Genomic DNA, 12,953 nt, shown 5'->3' with positions numbered 1-12,953 from the left:
GGTATAAAATAGTATCCAGAAATAGACCCAAATATACATGAGAAATGTGTATAAGAAAAAAGGTAGAGGGCTTCCCTGGTGGCTCAGTGGTTAAGAATCCACCTGCCGGGCTTCCCTGGTGGCGCAGTGGTTGGGAGTCTGCCTGCCAATGCAGGGGACACGGGTTCGAGCCCTGGTCTGGGAGGATCCCACGTGCCGCGGAGCAGCTGGGCCCGTGAGCCACAACTGCTGAGCCTGAGCGTCTGGAGCCTCTGCTCCGCAACAAGAGAGGCCGCGATAGTGACAGGCCCGCGCACCGCGATGAAGAGTGGCCCCCACTCGCCGCAACTGGAGAAAGCCCTCACACAGAAACGAAGACCCAACACAGCCAAAAATAAACATAATAAATAAATAATAAATAAAAATTAAAAAAAAAAAAGAAACATTTATTGAAAAAAAAAAAAAAAAAAAGAATCCACCTGCCAAGGCAGGGGACACGGGTTCGATCGCTGGTCTGGGAAGATCCCACATGCCATGGAGCAACAATGCCCGTGGGCCACAACTACTGAGCCCACGCGCCACAGCTACTGAAGCCCACACGCCTAGAGCCCATGCTCCGCAGCAAAAGAGGCCACCACAATGAGAAGCCCACGCACCGCAACGAAGAGTAGCCCCCGCTCGCTGCAACTAGAGAAACCCCGCACACAGCAACAAAGACCCAACGCAGCCAAAAATAAAATAAATAAATTAAAAAAAAAAAAAAAGAAAAAGAAAAAGGTAGAATGTCAAGATTTTGGGGGGAAAATTATTAATAAATGGAGTTGAAACATTTAACTTACTATCTAGAAAAAAAATTAGATCCCTACCTCATTCCTTATACCAAAACAAATTCCAGATGGATCAAATATTTGGATGTTAAAAATAAAACCATAAAAGTAAAACAGTTGGAGAATTTAAGGAAATAATCTTGGATGATGTTAGGGGCTGAATTGTGTTCCCTCAAAATTCATATGTTGAAGTCCTAACCCCCAGTATCTCAGAATGTGACTGCCTTTGGAGATAGGGAAGGTAATTAAATTTAAAATAAGGTCATAGCAGTAGGCCCTAATCCGATATGACTGGTGTCCATGTAAGAAGAGATTAGGACACAGACAGGCACAGAGAGAAGACACAGGGAGAAGACAGCTGTCTAAAGCCAAGGAGAGAGGCCTCAGAAGAAACCAACCCTGACGACACCTTGATTTGGACCTCCAGCCTCCAGAACTGAGAGGAAATAAATTTCTGTTGTTTAAGCCACCCTGTCTGTGGTACTCTGTTATGGCAGGTTTGCAAACTCATACAGGTGACTAAAATCTTTCTGAGCAAGATATGAAATTCAGAAGTCATAGAAGAAATGATAAATTTGACTACATAATAATTTAAAATTTCTGCACCGAAATAAAAACAAATGACAACAATTAAAAGCCCCCCAAAATTAAAAAGACAGCACACCAGGAAAAAATATGACACCCAAAGGGCTAATTTCCTTAATTAAAAAAAAAAAGAGCCCTTGATTATCAGACCTTCCTTCCCGCCCTCCTTCCCTCCTTCCCTCCTTCCTTCCCTCCCTCCCTTCTTTCTTTCTTTCTCTTTCTTTCAATAAAAGCTGAAAATCCAAAAATGTATACGGTACTTCCTGGTGGTTTCCCGTTGAATACTAACTTCAGTTGTAAGCGCAGTACCGTCCGACACTGCGTGGGGCTCCTAGCCGAGGACCTGTAGTCTAGACGCCCGCCACACGGAGCCTTGCCTTAAGCAGGTCTGCTCAAAGTGGGCCTGCGTCCTTTTAAGCTCTCACTGCCATTGAGAGATGCAGAATTAGGGTTTCTTCCTAGTCATCCAGAATCACACACAAGCAGACTCACACGCGCACACACACGACTAATATTAACTCTCCAGTACGGTGCTCTCCGGAGCAGCCTTATAGAAGAAACCATTTCCCCATAAACAACATGATGCTTTCTGACCCAAGTGGGAATAGCCTTAGAGTTTTGGTGCAGAGCTGTGGCAGCCACTTCCTTTGTCCTCACCTTACAAGAGGCCCATCTGCCTGGGAATCATCTTCCACAGAGCTGTCGTTGATTGATGGCTACACTGAGAGCCTGAAGAGGCTTTAAAAAACCCTTCTGTGTGCTTTAAGCCAAATCACATTCCCAGGCAGACATCTCCAGAAGGGAAAGAGGAAACGGGAGGATTTATGATACCCGGGAACCCCCTCCCATGAGCAAGTGTGAGGTGAGGGTAGGGACAGTGCGCTGTCTGCAAGCGTGGGGAGGATGGGCTGGAAAACTTCACACTTCACGCTGTTAACTGTGATTAATCTCGGGTAATGAGATTTGCAATGGTTTTGCTTTTCTTCTATTTAATTTTCTAGATTTTCCACAGTGAAATTGTATTGCTTTTCTAGACAAGAGAAAGAACAATAAATGTTATAAAAACCATTTTGTATGTTAATCTTATCTTCCTAACTAGACCATATAAACTCCCTGAAAGAGAGGTCACATATTTTTCTTTTCCTTCTTCTTCTTCTTCTCCTTCTTCTCTTTCTCTCTCTCTCTTTTTAAAAAATTTTTTAAAATTTATTTATTTTATTTATTTATTTTTGGCTGCGTTGGGTCTTTGTTGCTGCACGTGGGCTTTCTCTAGTTATGGCGAGTGGGGGCTACTCTTCGTTGCAGTGTGCGGGCTCATTGCAGTGGCTTCTCTTGTTGTGGAGCACGGGCTCTTGGTGCACGGGCTTCAGTAGTTGTGGCACGTGGGCTCAGTAGTTCTGGCTCATGGGCTGTAGAGCACAGGCTCAGTAGTTGTGGTGCATGGGCTTAGTTGCTCCGCGGCATGTGGGATCTTCCTGGACCAGGGCTCGAACCCGTGTCCCCTGCGTTGGCAGGCGGATTCTTAACCACTGCGCCACCAGGGAAGTCCTTTTTTTTTTTAAAGATTTTTTTTTTTTTTATGTGGACCATTTGTAAAGTCTTTATTGAATTTGTTACAATATTGCTTCTGTTTTATGTTTTGGTTTTTTGGCCGCGAGGCATGTGGGATCTTAGCTCTCGGACCAGGGATCAAACCCGTACCCGCTGCATTGGAAGGCGAAGTCTTAACCACTGGACCGCCAGGTAAGTCCCTCTCTCTCTCTTTTTGATATCCTTTCCCATACCTTGGCTCAGGGCTCATGGTGTGTGCTTTAAAAACTCTTGCCGACAGTCATTAATTTGGAGTGTTTCCCAGACTAAAGTCGCCTGGGCAGGAGAAACCTTGCCTGGGTCAGAATGACCCTGTGGAGCCACCTGGAAAGTAGAATCTGTGGGTTGGACATGTGTTACCCTCTCCTGATCTCATAGGCACGTTCATCATCCCCATTGGGCACCCAGCCTCATGATGCTGTATTCCAGGGCTCGGTTACTTGGTGCTTTTTTTAAAAATGAATTTATTTTTTGGGCTTCCCTGGTGGCGCAGTGGTTGAGAGTCTGCCTGCCAATGCAAGGGACACGGGTTCGAGCCCTGGTCTGGGAAGATCCCACATGCCGCAGAGCGGCTGGGCCCGTGAGCCACAGTTGCTGAGCCTGCGCGTCTGGAGCCTGTGCTCCGCAACAGGAGAGGCCGCGATAGTGAGAGGCCTGCGCACCGCGATGAAGAGTGGCCCCCGCTTGCTGCAACTAGAGAAAGCCCTCGCACAGAAACGAAGACCCAACACAGCCATAAATAAATAAATAAATAAATAAGTTAAAAAAAAAAAAAAAGAATTTATTTTTTTTGGCTGTGTTGGGTCTTTATTGCTGCGCGCAGGCTTTCTCTAGTTGAGGCGAGCGGGGGCTACTCTTTGTTGCGGTGCGCGGGCTTCTCATTGTGGTGGCTTCTCTTGTTGCAGAGCACGGGCTCTAGGCGTGCAGGCTTCAGTAGTTGTGGTGTGTGGGCTCAGTAGTTGTGGCGCATGGGCTTAGTTGCTCCACGGCATGTGGGATCTTCCCCGACCAGGGCTCGAACCTGTGTCCCCTGCGTTGGCAGGTGGATTCTTAACCACTGTGCCACCAGGGAAGTCCCTTGGTGCTGTTTTAAACTTTAGATGGTACTTACTGGTTGACAAGAGGGTTGCCACTCACAGGTTTATTACTGGTCAGTGTAAATATCATCCATCAACTTGAATGCTATTTTATGCAAGAAGTCTTCTCTGATTTCCTCACCTAGAAGTAATCTTTCCTTCCTCTAAATTTCACCATGCATGATTTCTACCATCATAGCATCCATCACTTTCTAAATTTGTATTAAGTTATTTACACACACATCTTGTCTCCCCTCCCAAACCATGTGTTTCCTGAATCAGGATCCTGATTGTTTTTACACAGACAATCCTATTTAAACCTCACAACTACCCACCACCCCATGACATAGGTGCTTTATCTCTACTTTACAAGTGAAAAACCTGAGGACCCAAGAGGTTAACAATATCTAGTATAGTAGATTAATATCTAGTATCTAGTAGAGTAGATCTTTAATAGGTCACACTGCTCCTAAGTGATGGAGCCTGGATTCACACTCAAGCAGTCTGACCCGAGTCCATGCTCTTTGTTCCTGGGCCTCAGCGTCCCCCAACCATGCTTCCTGCACATGGTAGGCAGTAACAGTGCAGTAAATACTTGTTAAATGAGTTCATTAATCCGTTATACAACAAGAAGGTTGGTCAGCTGGTAGGAGATCCTCCCAGTTTCTGATGCCTCCTCCGACCTACAGCATTAGGACAGTTTAGACTGTAAAGGATTTAGGAGTAAAATTAGGGGTTATTGAAGGGCTATATCTGCCTCCAGACCACGTTTGACCAATACGGACATAAGTTGCATTAGAATTAGCCTAGGACGCTGCTTCACAATCATACGGAAACCTAGCTAAGACTGATAACTTCCTAAAGAGGAGAGGTTACACATCTTAAAGAACTAAATTATGTAACTCTTTGAACCTTGTTGTTGTGTGTGTTTGGAGGGTGGGGTAAGGGCATATATATTGGATGTGTAATATACGTACACACATATATATATACGTATATATACACACACACACATATATATTATATATCTTCCAGGTTTATTGTGAGGTTTAATGAGATAATGTGAAGTGCCCAGCACAGTGCTTGGTGCACAGTAGGAACTCCGTACGTGTGAGCCCCGCCCTCCACTCCACCCTCGTTTCCCACTTTGCAGCTAAGCCGAAAGAAGGCACAAAGCCAGAGGAAAGATGAATGGATGACAGCTGGCAATAAGAGACATGTTGGTCAAATTCCACAAGAGAAATTGGCTGTGAATCAGAGGTGGCAAAGTCCACTTCCAAGACTCCAAAGAGCAGCTTTTATTCTTGCAAGAAAAGTTAGTCAGGAGAGGGACAAGTGAGAGGTCTCCTGGAAGAAGGAGGAGGTAGTTATTCGCAGCAGAGCGTGAAATTGGTTCTTGGGAGGCCTTCCCTGTAATAAGTGACTATTTTGCTGGGCAGGATTGGATTAGCTCAGGGGTATTTAGCAATCTATATATCTCGCTGGGTCCTCGGCACTTTACTGAGGAATAGGAAGATTAATTGCAGGCACCTGTCTGCTCATCCCATGTAATATAACCAACACTGGAAGGTTCCTCTCGTTGCAGAAACTGCTCAGTCTCCCGCCTCTGTGAAGTTTGCCCATCTGTCTGGAAAAAGGCAGTTCAGGCCATGTTTTTCCCAAGCAATAGAAAAAACCAGTCTCAACAAAGCGAGAAGTTTGTCCTAAGAAGCTGGAAGTTTACTTAAGAGATATTTCAAGAACCTATGTCTTCGGTAAGTCTCCCCTGAAACAGACTCCTAGATGGAGACATGCATACAGGGTGTTGGGGTTATTTTGTTTTTTGTGTGTGTTTTTTGGAGGTGGAGTATATTCTTAGGAATGACACGTGTACGGCAGTAAGGGAAGCAGAATTGGGCAGAGGGAGAAGGTGAACTTCGATGCTGTGGCACCAGGGGCCTCAGCTGAGCCTGTGGAGGCTGGATAACGGTGCAGAGTTGTCCCCAATAAAACGAGGTGTGGCCTCACATCCCCAGTGACCAGCCATTTGATGCTGGTGGCCCCAGGGAGGGGTGGAACCTTGGCCAAGGCAGCTCCCTCGCCAAGGGCCCTTCAGAGGGAGCTCAGCTGTGAACCACCAACAGCCAACACTGCAGCTGCTATAACCTGCTCTAACCTGCCGTGCAGCTGTGAGCCACATTCAGAGTTCAAAATCTAGGGAAAATGTTGAACTGCCACGATGTCAGACATGACAGACAGATTTCAGACGGACAACTGTCCTAGATTTCATCTAGGAGCTGAGATTTGGGAAGGGGAGGAGAAAGGGCCATCGTGTGATTGGCAGTTTTCTGCAGTGGAGATGGGCCAGAGCCAGGCCTAGATGGCCTGATACAAGCCAGCTATGTCTGTGGCTTGACGGAGAAGTCTGTGTTTTTCTTCTCGACTGCAGAAATTAAGGAAGTAGAATAACTGGACTGCTACACCTGGAAACTTAACCCCATAGCCCAGAATCAGAGCAGGTACTCTATGCATGTCTTTTTGCATTGAATAGCATTTCACTGGTTTGGCGTTTCTGACTGAGGGATCCATTGGCTGTCTTTGCAGAAAGTGGGGGAATTTTTCTTGGAGTATACCTGCACCAGTATGCCCACCTTGATTTAATCGTATGGGGGTAGACAAGTCTTGTTCATAAAGTGTGTCAAGCTCGAGGAAGAAAAGGTAAGAAGATGAGTTTATTAGACCTTGGAAAACAAAACAAACAAAACACCACAACTGAGCAAGCAACCTCATCCACCTGTGGTTCCCTCCGTGGCTGACACTTTACATTCCCATAGCATTTTCCTTGTATATCTCACTTAGCATCTATCTTTTGTTAAAGGGCTTCTTAATTTTGTTTGTTTTTAAAGCTGCTGTTCTATCAGGTTGTAAATGCCTGGAGAGGAGGATCTCCAGACATCCTGCCTTGTTTTCTTCACAGTCAGGGATGATATTCAAGATAGTTAACACCCAGTACAGAACAGGAACCAACCAAATCAAATGGACACTGGTCTTGGCAATTTGTACAGCCACACTGGTGTATACAGCTGAGTATGTTTTCTGCACATAGAAGGCTTCCAATAAACGACTGTTGGATTGAATTTCATTGGTTTGGTGTCCTGGCCCTGGCATCTAATGGCTTTCTTTCAGAATTCAGGCTACTTTTTCTTGCCAAGATAGGACCATAACCATTTTTCCTCCTTGATTTAATCCTGCAAGAGTCTTTGAGTAATTGTGAAGAACTTTGTGAGTTCTTCAAACCTGCATTGTCCAATATGGTAGACACTAGCCACATATATAAGGTTGCTAGATAAAATATGGGACACCCAGTTAAATTTGAATTTCAGATAAATAAAGAATAAATTTGTAGTGTAAATGTGTCCCATGCAATATTTGGGATATACTTAAACTACAAAATTATCTGTTGCTTATCTGAAATTAATAATTAACTGAGCATCCTGTATTTTCATTTGCTAAATCTGGTAACCCTACACACGTGGCTATCTAAACTTAAATTAATTGAAATGTAATAAAAAATTTAAAATTTATTTTCTCAGCCTCACTGGCCACATTTCAAGAGCTCTGTAGCCACATATGTGGCTAATGGTTCCCATCTTGAACAGCACAGATATAGAACATTTCTATCATTGCATAAAGTTTTATTGGACACTAACTTTGCCAAGCAAACGATAGCAGGAAAGTTTTGTGTATTTTACACATTAAAAAAATATGTATTTGGAGCCTAGAAGACCCCTTCTAACATAGCCAAGAAGCCACATTCTTCATGTTTCGGTCTGTTACTTTTACTGAATATGCAGGATATTTGTTCCAGATAAATGAGCCTGTATGAGAGAAGCAGCTCCTGCAAACCTACGTTTGTGGACGCTGTTGTCCTGCTTTTCTCCTGGGACTACCAGGAAATGTCAGCTGTCAGATCAGAGCAAGTCAAAATTTAAAGAGTTCTAAATGAAAAATAAATGTGTTGTTATTTGACTTAATAGTCTCATTATTCATAGATTTTCCTAAATTGATAAGCAGATAACATTATCACCTAGAATATTTGTTTATAACCCAAGTCTGTGATGAACTTGGTAAACACAGCAGAAGTCTTCCCTCTCTTAATTAGCCTTTTGGGAGAAAACCTGTTTTGAATCACTGCCTGCAGCCCCAGGAGTCTTATAAGGAGCAAGAGTAGATTAAGCTCTAGGAGGGGCACGCTCCGAAAGCTGATTTTTACGTATGACTTGGTGAATCTCAAACAGAAACTGGCTAACATGCCAGATGTGACCAGCTTAAAAGTGACAAGACTACATCAACGTCAAGGGCAGGGATCTAAAGGATTTGACATATTAAACAGTTGTACACCAAAATATTATTAAAAACAAAATTAAAGACAAATGACTTAAGTTTTAAAATTTTGCTACGTGTGTGACAGAGTTGATGCCATCTGTACATAAGAAATTCTCACAGATCAATAAGAAAAAGACAAATGCCTCAGTAGAAAAATGACCAAATGATAGGAAAGTCACAAAATAAAAAATACAAAAGGCTAATATACCCTTTAGTGTCTAGAATAGTGACTGTCACATAGCGGGCACTCAGTAAATACCCACTGTATGAATGAATGTCTATGAAAAACATTTGATTTCAGGAATAATAAAGAACTGCAAATTAAAATAACAGTGAAATAAATTGTTTTCACTGGCCAGCTTTGTAACACTGAAAAAAAAAAAAAGTACCTGGTGTTGGTAATGGTGAGGGGAAATGTACCAATTACCCACTGTGGGTGGGAGGGTGAAGTGGTATCAACTTTTCAGTGGAACAGTTGACAATATGAAAAAAGCTTTGTCTAAAACCTTTGACACAGCAATTTACAGGAAGTTATTATGAGAAAATACTTACAAATGCCCAAACCTACGTGTACAATAGTAAGGTAGATGATATACATTTTTGATTGTTGCTTCTTGGGTCAGTCTTTTAACATACCCTCTAGGGCTTAGTGGTTGGCGCATAGACATGGGATACATCCAAGTCAGGCCCCTCCTTTCACCAAATTATCCAAGTTGGAGATGGAAAAGGAGTTCTGTCTTTGTCCTTGGCATGCTGGCTGTCAGGGTGGGCTCTAGAGCTGACAGCGGCTGTGACCTCCACTCGAATGTGGCCAAAATATAGAAGTAGAAATGAGACCGACAGACAGAGGGAGAGAGAAAGAGAAAGTGTTCTGGTGAAACTTGAGTCAATAAATCCAGTCAACTTTAAGGCCAGTATACTTTCTTCCTTTCTGTGGTTTTGTGACCCAGTTAATTCTACTTTTTTGCTAAATTTAGCATGAGCTTGGACTTCCACTTCTATCAAGATGGAGTAAAAGGGGCCAAATTTACCCACCCACCAGAAACAACTAAAAATCTAGACAAAATATTTTTTTTAAATAGCCATTTTCGAGATATTGGACATCAGGCCTGATGAAATAGGAAACAAATGAGGTAAGCCCTGTGAGTGCCCAGCCTACTGCCTTGAGAGATTTTCCAGATGGTGGCATGGAAAGGTGGAATCTGGGTAGAGCCTCGAAGATTCCCTGAGGTGAGGAGCTGAAGCTAGAGTCCAGAGAGACCACTAGAGTTTGCAAGACAGAATACCAGATAGGAGAGAGCTACACACAGAGAGAAAAATGACAACAACAAAAATCTAGAGATCTTCAGAGGGTCCCCCTTAGGTATTCAGTAGAATACTCACCAGCACATGAATGTGAGGAAACTGTTCAAGGTCAGGGAAAGAACCACCTGAAAGTATTACGGGAACAGTAACAAGAACTCATACAGGGCCTGAATAGTGCCTGTTCCCACTAGCCAGACCAGAAATCTTATAATTCACAAGTCATTAGGCAAAGTACTCAGAAGGATTTTGCCTCAGCTGTGGGGCAAAATTGGCTGTCGACTAAATGCCGCTCTGGTCCTGCCTAACAAATTAAAAAAAAAAAAAAAAAAAAGACTTGAAAGGATCAAATTGTTTCCAAACAACTGTGCCCCAGAACAAACTCAAGAATTGGGACTACAAAAATATCCAGCACTCAGCAAGGTAAATTCACAGTGAAAGGAATTAACGAAAATTTACTGGGCATACTGGGAAATATGACCCGTAATGAGGAAAGTAAACAAACTGACTCAGAACTGATGCAGATAGTAGAATTAGCAGGCAAAGACATTAAAATAGCTATTATAACTCTGTTCCATAGCTTCAGAGGCTCAAGGAAGGATTGACTACGTTAAGTAGAGATGTGGAAGATACTTTTAAAAGACCCAAAATCAACTTCTAGAAATAAAAACTGTAATGTCTGAGATAATGAGTATACTGGATGGGATTAACAGCAGATTATTCATAATGTTTTCAAAGTCCATCCATGTTGTAGCATGTGTTAGTACTTCATTCATTTTCATGCCTGAATTATATTCCATTGTATGGATATACCACAATTTATTTATCCATTCATTGGCTGATGGACATTTGAGTTGTTTCCACTTTTTGGCTATTATGAATAATGCTGCTATGAACATTCATGTACAATTTTTTGTTTGGACATGTTTTATTTCTCTTGGGTATGTACTTTGGAGTGGAATTTTCCTAAGCTTTTTTATCCTCTTATCTCCATTTATCAAATATATAAATAACATAATTCCAGCTGGAGTTGCTGGAATTGCATGGTAATCCTGTGTTTAACCTTTTGAGGAAGTGCCAGACTGTTTTCCAAAGCAGCTGCACCGCTTTACGTTCCTAACAACAGTGAAGTCCAGTGAATCTATTTTTTGTTGTTGTTGCTTGTGCTTTTGGTGTCGTATCTAAGAAACCATAGCCTAGCTAAAGCTCACAAAGATTCACTCCTAGGTTTTCTTCTAGGTGTTTTATAAGTTTTGCTCTTACATTTGGATCTGTGATTCATTTTGAGTTAATTTTTGTGTATGGTATGAAGTAGGTATTCACTTTCTTTTTTTTTGTCTGTGGCTACCCAGTTGTCCCAGCACCATTTGTTGAAAAGACTATTTTTTCCCATTGAGTGGTCTTGGCATTCTTGTTGAAAATCAACTTATCACAAATGTGAGGGATTATTTCTAGACTCTCAATTCTATTCCATTGATCTATCTGTTTATCTGTATCCCAGTACCACCTTACCTTGATTACTGTAGCTTTGTAGTATGTTTTTGAAATCAGAAAGTGTGAGTGCTTACATTAATTCTTGATTACATTAATTACATTAATTCTTGCTTACATTAAGCTAAAATATGTCTCCTTGTAATTTCTCCCAGTCTGCCCTTTGGAGACACCCAGTTAGTTTGTCTAGAGAATACACGTGCTTATACAGCTTTGTGTTTTAAAAATCCCAAATTCTTGGACTTCCCTGGCAGCGCAGTGGTTAAGAATCCACCTGCCAATGCAGGGGACACAGGTTCGATCCCTGGTCCGAGAAGATCCCACATGCTGTGGAGCGGCTGGGCCTGTGTGCCACAACTACTGAGCCCGTGTGCCACAACTACTGAAGCCCATGCACCTAGAGCCCATGCTCCCCAACAGGAGAGGCCACCACAGTGAGAAGCCTGCGCACTGCAACGAAGAGTAGCCCCCACTCGCCGCAACGAGAGAAAGCCTACACACAGCAACAAAGACCCAGTGCAGCCAAAAATAAATAAATAAATTAAAAATATATATATCCCAAATTCAGTGTAAGGAAAACTCTTGGATCATCATCTGCAAATTTAGTTTCCTCTCTCAGGATTTCTGCCCTGGTTCCAGATTGCATATCAGTCAAAGAGAATGAAAGAGCACCCTTAGCACTTGCTATTTGCCCAGAAAGGTATACTTTCAGATAGGAAATTTCTTTCTCACCAGCAAATACGAGGGGGAAAAAATCTGTAAGATCCAATGCCTTGGTCTAGCTGGACTTGATAATTTGGATGTAAGAGAATCCACTGATCTAGTTTAGTCACTGGCTGGGTGACCAGGGCCACACGCTTCCCTTTCTGTGTCTTTGTTTTCCCACCTGTTTTATCCCATACCCCTCCCTTCCTCAGAGGGAGTGTGGGAAAATGAAAATAAGAGTACAACTATGTGAAAAGCTTTTAGTTTGAAAGATACTAGGAAAATACAGGATGCTATTAGAGTGGATCTGTTCTGAACAATAACCATTAAAGACCAATTAACACATTTTAAGAATTAAAACTACAGTAAAATAACCAGTTTGAGTATGTCATTGCATCACCTTTCAAACACACAGACATGCAGACCCAGCTAGAAAACTGTTTAATCCTAAATTAAATGTGAGGATTAGGACTGCTGGCCTCGTTTAGATTCAGTCACTCAAATTGCCACTGCAAGTTCGGCGACTACTGTCAATTTTTAACTGTGCAGTGGACTCTTGTCAGGATTAAGCAGGTCAGACTTTATTCAACACAACATTGACTGTCCCTGGTGCCTTATTTTTACCTGAAAAAAAATAAAGGAAGGCCTTTAAAAAAAAACTCTGGTTAATAATAAATACTTAAAGATTATAGTGTGTTAGAAGCTTACAGGTATCGTAATATCTAAATGGATTTGTTGACCTTTAAATGGAGCTTGGCTCTCATGTCTATTTGTCACGATTTCCTACTTATTTCCTTCCCCACTTTTTCCCCATTGTCAACTCTTGTTATTCTCAGTGATCACGGAAAAAAAAAATATGTTAGTTTGAGGGACTTAACCTGCCAGCCTGTGTTGTTTTTGTCACATTATCTCTCCTCCTTGACTGAACTATTTCTCTTCTTCCTTGTTTTTTTTTAGTTAAGGTATAATTGACATACAACATTATATCAGTTTCAGGTGTCCAATGTAGTGATTTGGTATTTGTATATATTTC

General features: G+C 42.2%; 1 long non-coding RNA gene across 1 annotated transcript; it reads left to right on the top strand.

Annotated features, from left to right (window-relative positions):
* The first annotated feature begins 3,017 nt into the window (after positions 1–3,017).
* LOC132372891 (uncharacterized) lies at positions 3,018–7,194 on the top strand. Its single transcript, XR_009505272.1, has 3 exons — positions 3,018–3,134; positions 5,643–5,811; positions 6,641–7,194. It is a non-coding gene; the product is annotated as an uncharacterized LOC132372891 (long non-coding RNA).
* The last annotated feature ends 5,759 nt before the right edge of the window (positions 7,195–12,953 follow it).

The sequence above is a fragment of the Balaenoptera ricei genome, chromosome 10 (assembly GCF_028023285.1).
Source record: "Balaenoptera ricei isolate mBalRic1 chromosome 10, mBalRic1.hap2, whole genome shotgun sequence".
Classification (NCBI taxonomy): domain Eukaryota; kingdom Metazoa; phylum Chordata; class Mammalia; order Artiodactyla; family Balaenopteridae; genus Balaenoptera; species Balaenoptera ricei.
This window is presented reverse-complemented; position numbering and strand designations above follow the sequence as displayed.